Raw genomic sequence first — 8,047 nt, 5'->3', positions numbered from 1 at the left:
AAAAAATAAAGTAGTAACATGTTTCGGTATTTAATGTAGCTTTAGTAATTTCAGCTCGTAAATTTGCTTTGGAAGCCTTAGTGTTCAAATATTAATCAAAGAGATGAAACCTTCCAAGCAACTGTTGTCAGAGAAAGATCAACTTTAGTTAGATTTTTACTTACTGACAAGTTAAAAATAAGATGATGGTAGCTTTCTTAACTCCTGAAAATCTGTTGGTCTTTAAGCCCCTTGTGAGATCCAAAAGAAACATTTTGCACTAAACTTTAAAGCAGAGATATATAAAAATCAGTAAATAAATGAAAAAGTGATTAAATTATTTATCAACGATTTACCAAAAAATAATCCTTTATGTAATCCTACAATTGTTTTCAAAGACAAATGATTTCCCCCATGTTTAGATGAATATACTTAATGAATACAACTCAGTATAATGATCTTCCTAAATATGCCCCTTTTGTTTCCTTTTCTGAGACTTCTAATATATTAAAAAATAAATAATGCCAAAAGGCTTTTATTAAATTGTGAAAAATTTAAAATTTCCACGCTTGTTAAAGAAATACTTTTAAGCACACACATGTGCAGTTATTTGCTTGTATTTTTCCCCTGATAGTAACAGGATTTATAAAGATGTTATTTTGTAGCTCACTTTGCTAGTTACAACATTTGGAGCATTTGGGATCAGTTACTTAAACTGTCCCTGATTCCTTTTCTTATATGCAAAATAGAGGTAACAATAAGACTTACTTTAAGAAATTAAAATACCTAGAACAGTGCTCATGGAAATTTCAGTAAATTGCGATTATTGTTATTACTGGCATTGAGCAATGTGGTTTCATAAAAGAACAAGCATTTAAAAACTGACAAATATTGGCCGGGCGGGGTGACTCACGCCTGTAATCCCAGCACTTTGGGAGGCTGAGGCAGATGGATCACGAGGTCAGGAGATGGAGACCATCCTGGATAACACGGTGAAACCCCGTCTCTACTAAAAATACAAAAAAAATTAGCTGGGCGTGGTGGCCGTGGTGGTGGACGCCTGTAGTCCCAGCTACTTGGGAGGCTGAGGTGGGAGAATATCATGAACCCAGGAGGCGGAACTTGCAGTGAGCCAAGATTTCACCACTGCACTCCAGCCTAGGTGACAGAGTGAGACTCCGTCTGAAAAAAAAAAAAAAAAAAAAGGACAAATATCATTTAATATGTCAGCTCATCTTCTGTGACCACAGCTATATGTTATTGTGCTCTGGTCACCACAAGAGAATACCAGAGACTGGATGGCTGAAGCAACAGAAATTTATTTTCTCACACTTCTGGAGTCTGGAAGTCAAAGATCAAGGTGCCAGCAGCCTTGGTTTCTAGTGAGGCCTCTCTTCCTGGCTTGCAAATGACCACCTTCCCACTGTCTTTACACAAGCTTTCCTCTGTGTGAGTGCATTCCTAGTGTCTGTTCCTCTTCTTATGTTAATATTAACATAAGTTCTATTGGATTAAGGCCCTATCTTTATGACCTCATTTGACCTAAATTATCTTCTTTTAGACCTTATCTCCAAATATAGTCACATTGGGGCTTAGGAGTTTGACATATGAATATTGGGGGGCACCATAGGGTCCATAACAAGGTAGAACATCATTTGGGGATATCTTCAATGTCTGAGTTTGAAGTTCTTTATATAAAGCCTAAGTCAAAATCTACCCCCTACCCTCCCTTCCCACTGGAAGGTTTAAAGAGGTCATCTGATTCCCATTTTAAATGAATGACTTCGGCTCCTGTTTGGAGTTCCACTCATTAATATGCTTTTCTTTCTCCAGTCCTGTATTAACATATATTTCCATCGGGTTTTCCATTGCTTTTATTTTATTTCTTAGAGGACTGCTGGGGAGCTTGATTACTACTTGATGCCAGGAAGTAAGAGATTCAGAAATGGAATAAATAGGGAACAGTGGAACATTTGTCTGGGCATGCCATCAGCCTCAAGCATGTTAAGAATGTTGCTGGAATGGCTTTGCCATCAGAGGAATTGGTTCTAGCACCACACATCAGTCCTTCACTTGGGGAAGCGTGAAATTCTTTTAAAAATAACAGAACGGTAGAATAGGCTCTCATTGCAACAAACTGAATATCACCCACAATTATAATAAATATGATTTGGAGAATGATGACATTTTAAATTGAAACCAAAGTGTCTCCAACCAGAAAGCAGTAATGACTAATTTCGCATTGTGCAGAATAACTCAATTGTTGGGGAAACCTAACTCCTATGCTTAGATTCTCATTGTTCTATTTATGATAACTGCCCAACGTCTCTGTTTAGTTATGATGTCAATTTGATATACTATGTAGTATTAACAACTCATCACATGAAACAAACAGCGAGCTAATTTTCTACAAGTGTGCAAGTAAATACTGAATTATGGTTAACCCTTAGAGCAATGCACTTGAGAAAACTTCCACTTTCCTTTTACAGTCTGCCAATCTTTAAAACAATTTCCACCATCCCATGTATTTGTATAAAACCTCAAAGGGAACTATCATTTTATTTTATTTAATATGGCTAGTAATTCTATTTTTAAGTACTATTATGATCTGGATAAGCTAAGTAATCTATAGGCCTTAATGGTATCTTACAGCCACTAGATCTTCAGGTAGATTTGATAAAACATTAATTGTTACCTATAGGAAGCCCTTGGCTGGCTATATTTTCGTAAGTCCTAAAGAGGTGGATCACTTGAGGCCAGGAGTTCGAGACCAGCCTGGCTAACATGGTCAAACCCCATCTCTACTAAAAAAATGAAAAAAAAAAAAACACAAAAATTAGCCAAGCATGGTGGCATGCATCTGTAATTCCAGCTACTTGGGAGGCTGAGGTGGGAGAATCACTTGAACCTGGGAGGTGGAGGTTGCAGTGAGCCGAGATTGCGCCATTACACTCCAGCCTGGGTGACAAGAGTGAAACTCTGTCCCCCCTCCAAAAAAAAAGAAGCTCTATTAAAACAATACCTTTTGACCCACATTATAAAAACAAAGTAGCGATATCCAAAATGAAGATGGTAGTAACAGACAAAAGTATCCTTGCATAGAAATCTAACTCATACAAATACGTGGCTTGACCAGTATTATTGGTAGATGGTTTTTAACAATTCTTACAGCCTGGATCTTCAAAATATGGGTCCTCTAATTTTCTTTCTTATTCTAGATCTGACAGACCCAAGTAAGTAGCAGACAAGTAATGCTAGAAACAAAATCAGCCAGCACATTTCTGGCAGCTGGGTTTTATGGCCAGGCCCTGGGGAAAGTGAACCTACATTTGTCTCCAAGAAAAGATGAGTAGGCCATAGTGGGAGAAACTGTGCATGAGAAAATCAGGGCAAATGTTAGTGTGATTCTGGCTATGCGTGGCTTGGTCTCTCATGGTGGAGTCTTAGTTTTTCTCTTTGGCTCACGGTTAAATGACAACTGTTTCAGGGAAAAACTCTCTCACACTACGTTTTCCCTCTGCTTTCGCACCACCACAACAATCATCAGGAGAGAAGCCTTCTGTGACCAAAGGTGTGGGGGTTTCTCCCCATACACCAAGCAACAGGCTCTCTAATTCAGTTCCGTAGGGTAGACACTATCCACCCAGAGATGGTGTCAGATCCCACAGATTGAGGACTCAGTCCCACAAGACCGCCCCCCTCCTTCCTCTCAGTCACCAGTCCCGGCCTCCAGAAATCCTGACCAACTGGCTTCAAGTTGGGATACCCACGACCCCTTCTTTGAGTTCAGTTAATTGAGTTCAGTTAACTGGCTAGAGCAGCTCACAGAATTCAGGGAAACACTTCCTTATGTTTACCCATTATTACAAAGGCTATTTTAAAGGATACAAATAAACAGCCAGATGATGAGACGCATATGGTGAGGACTGGAAGGGTCTCAAGTGCAGGAGCTTCTGTCCCCGTGGACTTGGGGCATGCCACCCTCCGGGCATGCAGATGAGTTCTTCACCTTTCTGATGGCCGCCATGTGTTCAGCTTGCCAGAAGCTCCTAGAACCCTGTTCTTTGGAGCTTTTATGGAGACTTCTCTGGTTGTGTATCACTGAAGCATGAATGATCATGTGGAAATGTAACTGGACACAAAGGATAGGATCTAAATCCAGCAAGACCTGTCTGTTCAGATTCTTCTTAGCCTGTCTGTGCAGTGTACTCTTCCCCAGAATATGCAGCAGGACCCTCTCTGGGATGAGGTCTTATGACCCACAATCAGATGAGAATCTTGCCCTGGGCAAGTGAAAGGAGGACAAGAGAAAGTCAGAGAGAAACGTTGTGCTTCTGAAACCTAAAGTACCCCCAACGTTGTAACAAGACGATAACGATGGAAAATGGAAAATGAGAGTTATGAGCTAGGAACTGTGAATAAAAACCTATATATGCATATGCGATCATAGTTTTCACACAAGAAACCCAGCAGTGACTATAAACTTTTGTAGTTGTTTCTGAGCTTTTTGGTCTCCTGTACCTTCCACCTCCTCTGTCTAATAACTGGGTCTGTGTTCCAGCCTCAACCTTAAAGTTAACTTCTCCAAGAAATCATTCACCTTCCCAGCATTTGGAATCACTGTTTTATGACACAATAGATATAAAATAATACATATACTATATGATAATCATGGGGGGATGGGGGGAAAGAAGGCTGACCAAACAGGGAGATTGTCTGGCTTTGGAAAGCTATCACGAGTTGGCAATTGTTAGAGAGTGACTCAGCTGTCTGGCTTTATCTACCTTTCAGACAGATTTAGGTGAGCTGGAGACAGATTCAACAATAAGGCTTATTCACACATAGGCATGCCTGGATCAGCCAAGTCTCATCAGCATACAGGAAGGGCAAATATCCATGATTGCATTAGGCAAATCCTACCTTTTCTCTGTTGAGATGCCACCAATTTAAACTTTCTAAGCTAAGAGCTGTCTAATTATATTTAAGCATATATTTCTACATATTTCTTCACACATTCATATGTTTTTAGTTTATTCATTTACTAAATGTTTGCAGTGTAACGGTGTCAAATGCATTTAATGATTTAAGGACATTTATACTCATTTTGCAGAGGAGATAGAGGCTTAGAAGGTTAGATGACTTTCTCCAAGTCATATTGCTGATTTATGCGAGAGAAGAGACCAGAGTTAATACTTCTTTGTACATTTCCCACTAAATTCTTACTTAGTTGTCTTTTTTCATTCAGATTTTATATAATTCCAAAATACTTAAGAGTATTGAGTGCCTTGTGTATACGAGGTTCCATTCATACAGGTCCAGTTTCTGAGACTGAGAAGAATACACACAGAGAATAGCAAGGAAGAGGAACGGAAGCTGACGGGCTCTTTGATGACTTCCGTGTGTCATGAGCCCATTCTGGGGACATGTGCCTCCACTTTCTTGTCATGCAAGACAGTTACATACCCTTACTGTTTATTTAAATTAATGATTTGTCACTCTTTTATTTGCAACAAAAGTTTTAAGTACTAGACTAAAATAATACAGTGCAATGACAAAGTAAAATGAAAGGGTTTTTTTTTTTTTTAGCCTTCAACTTAAACAAATTTGCAAAAACACAACCCCATTAAAAAGTGGGCAAAGGACATCAACAGACACTTCTCAAAAGAAGACATACATGTGGCCAACAAACATATGAAAAAAAGCTCAACATCGCTGACCATTACAGAAATGCAAATCAAAACCACAATGAAATATCATCTCATGCCAGCCAGAATACCTATTATTAAAAAGTTAAAAAACAACAGGTACTGGTGAGGTTGTGGAGAAAAAAGAACACTTTTACATTGTGAGTAGGAGTGTAGGAGTTCAATCATTGTAGGAGACAGTGGGTGATTTCTCAAATACCTAAGGGCAGAAATACCATTTGACTCAGCAATCCCATTACTGGATATACACCCAAAAGAATATAAATCATTCTGTTGTAAAGATACATGGACTTGGCCGGGCGCGGTGGCTCAAGCCTGTAATCCCAGCACTTTGGGAGGCCGAGACGGGCGGATCACGAGGTCAGGAGATCGAGACCATCCTGGCTAACACGGTGAAACCCCGTCTCTACTAAAATACAAAAAAAACTAGCCGGGCGAGGTGGCGGCCGCCTGTAGTCCCAGCTACTCGGGAGGCTGAGCCAGGAGAATGGCGTGAACCCGGGAGGCGGAGCTTGCAGTGAGCTGAGATCCGGCCACTGCACTCCAGCCTGGGTGACAGAGCAAGACTCCGTCTCAAAAAAAAAAAAAGAAAAAAAAAATACATGGACTTATATATTCATTGCAGCACTATTCACCATAGCAAAGACATGGAATCAACTTACGTGCCTATCAGTGATAGATTGGACAAAGAAAATGTGGTCCATATACAACACGGAATACTATGCAGTTATAAAAAGGAATGAGGTCATGTCCTTTGCAGGAACATAAGTTGAATTGCAAGCCATTATCCTCAGCAAACCAGTGCAGGAACAGAACACCAAACACCGCATATTCTCACTTATAAGTAAGTGGGAGCTGAATGATCAGAACACATGGACACAGGGAGGGGAACAACACACACAGAGGGGTTGTGGGGAGGGAGAGCATTAGGAAGAACAGCTAATGGATGCTGGGCTAAATACCTAGGTGATGGGATGCTCTGTGTAGCAAGCCACCATGGCACACATTTACTTATGCCACAAACCACATCCTGCACATGTACCCTTGAACTTAAAGTTGAAGAGAAATAAAGCCTTAAAAAAAGCCCATGCTGAACATATTTGAGTTTGTAAGAGTCATGTGTGAAGAGGCTGTTTTGAATTTACACAATGTGGTTCACTACCAGAAATGCTAGGAAACTCTCATTATAAAATTATTCACTTTATAACACAATGTCAAGTACAGGTACTTTCTTTTTAAAAAGAAAATATATATACTTTACGTTCTAGGGTACATGTGCACAACGTGCAGGTTTGTTACATAGGTATACCTGTGCCATATTGGTTTGCTGCACCCATCAACTCTTCATTTACATTAGGTATTTCTCCTAATGCTATCCCTCTCCCAGGCCTCCACCCCTCAACAGGCCCCGGTGTGTGATGTTCCTCAGCCCGTGTCCGTGTGTTCTCATTGTTCAACTCTCACCTATGAGTGAAAACATGCGGTGCTTGGTTTTCTGAAGTACAGGTACTTTCAAAACAGTGTTGTACCAGGATGATGGTGGATGATGGTGGACGATGGTGGACGGGTCATGGACTGCAGATGCTTTCCATGAGAGCATGTCATTCAGACTGGGCCTGGGAGAGCAGCATATGATATAAATGGCTTCGGTTTCTAAAATCCCAGTATGAGAGAAGTGTGTAAGATGAAATCTGATTGCATTTTCATATCAGGGACACCTTTGTAGACACCTGATTTCAAGGATTCATAAATATTAGGCCTGTTTCACAAAGAGTTGTTATAGGGCAAAATAAAATGTGACAGTGTGTATCATTACTCTGTAATGATCGGTGATGTTGATCCTTTTTTCAAATGTTTCTTGGCTGCATGTATATCTTCTTTTGAGAAGGGTCTGTTCATGTCCTATTGCCACTAATGAGAGGTAACATTTGTGGCATTTACTATTTTCCATGCACTATTCAAACTGCTTTTCATGTCTTTCTCTAGTAGAGCCTCGTGCCCTTTTTAGAGAGGATACTTATAATCCCTCTCTTTATATACGAAGAACCTGTAGCTTGGTGTAGCTTGGTGTAGTGCAATAACTGGTGTAATACCATTAAACTAGTAAGTAGAAGAACCAGGATTTGAACATAAGCAGGGTTACAATCTCTACGCCCTACTGTCAATTGCAAGAAAGCTATAAGCATTTTATATTACTTGCACACCAAATAGATCATTTCCCTGAGTACTGGTTGTCTGCTTTCATGTAGTGTTGCCACACCTTGAAGACGTGAAGTATCTTATCCTTGAAAGAAGAGAAAAGTCACCTTAATTGTGATTGAGATGAGAGACAGGGTGAAAGTAGGAACATTGTATAGAATAGC

The sequence above is a fragment of the Rhinopithecus bieti genome, unplaced genomic scaffold (genome assembly GCF_001698545.2).
Source record: "Rhinopithecus bieti isolate Rb0 unplaced genomic scaffold, ASM169854v2 scaffold_6782, whole genome shotgun sequence".
Taxonomy (NCBI): Eukaryota; Metazoa; Chordata; class Mammalia; order Primates; family Cercopithecidae; genus Rhinopithecus; species Rhinopithecus bieti.
This window is presented reverse-complemented; position numbering follows the sequence as displayed.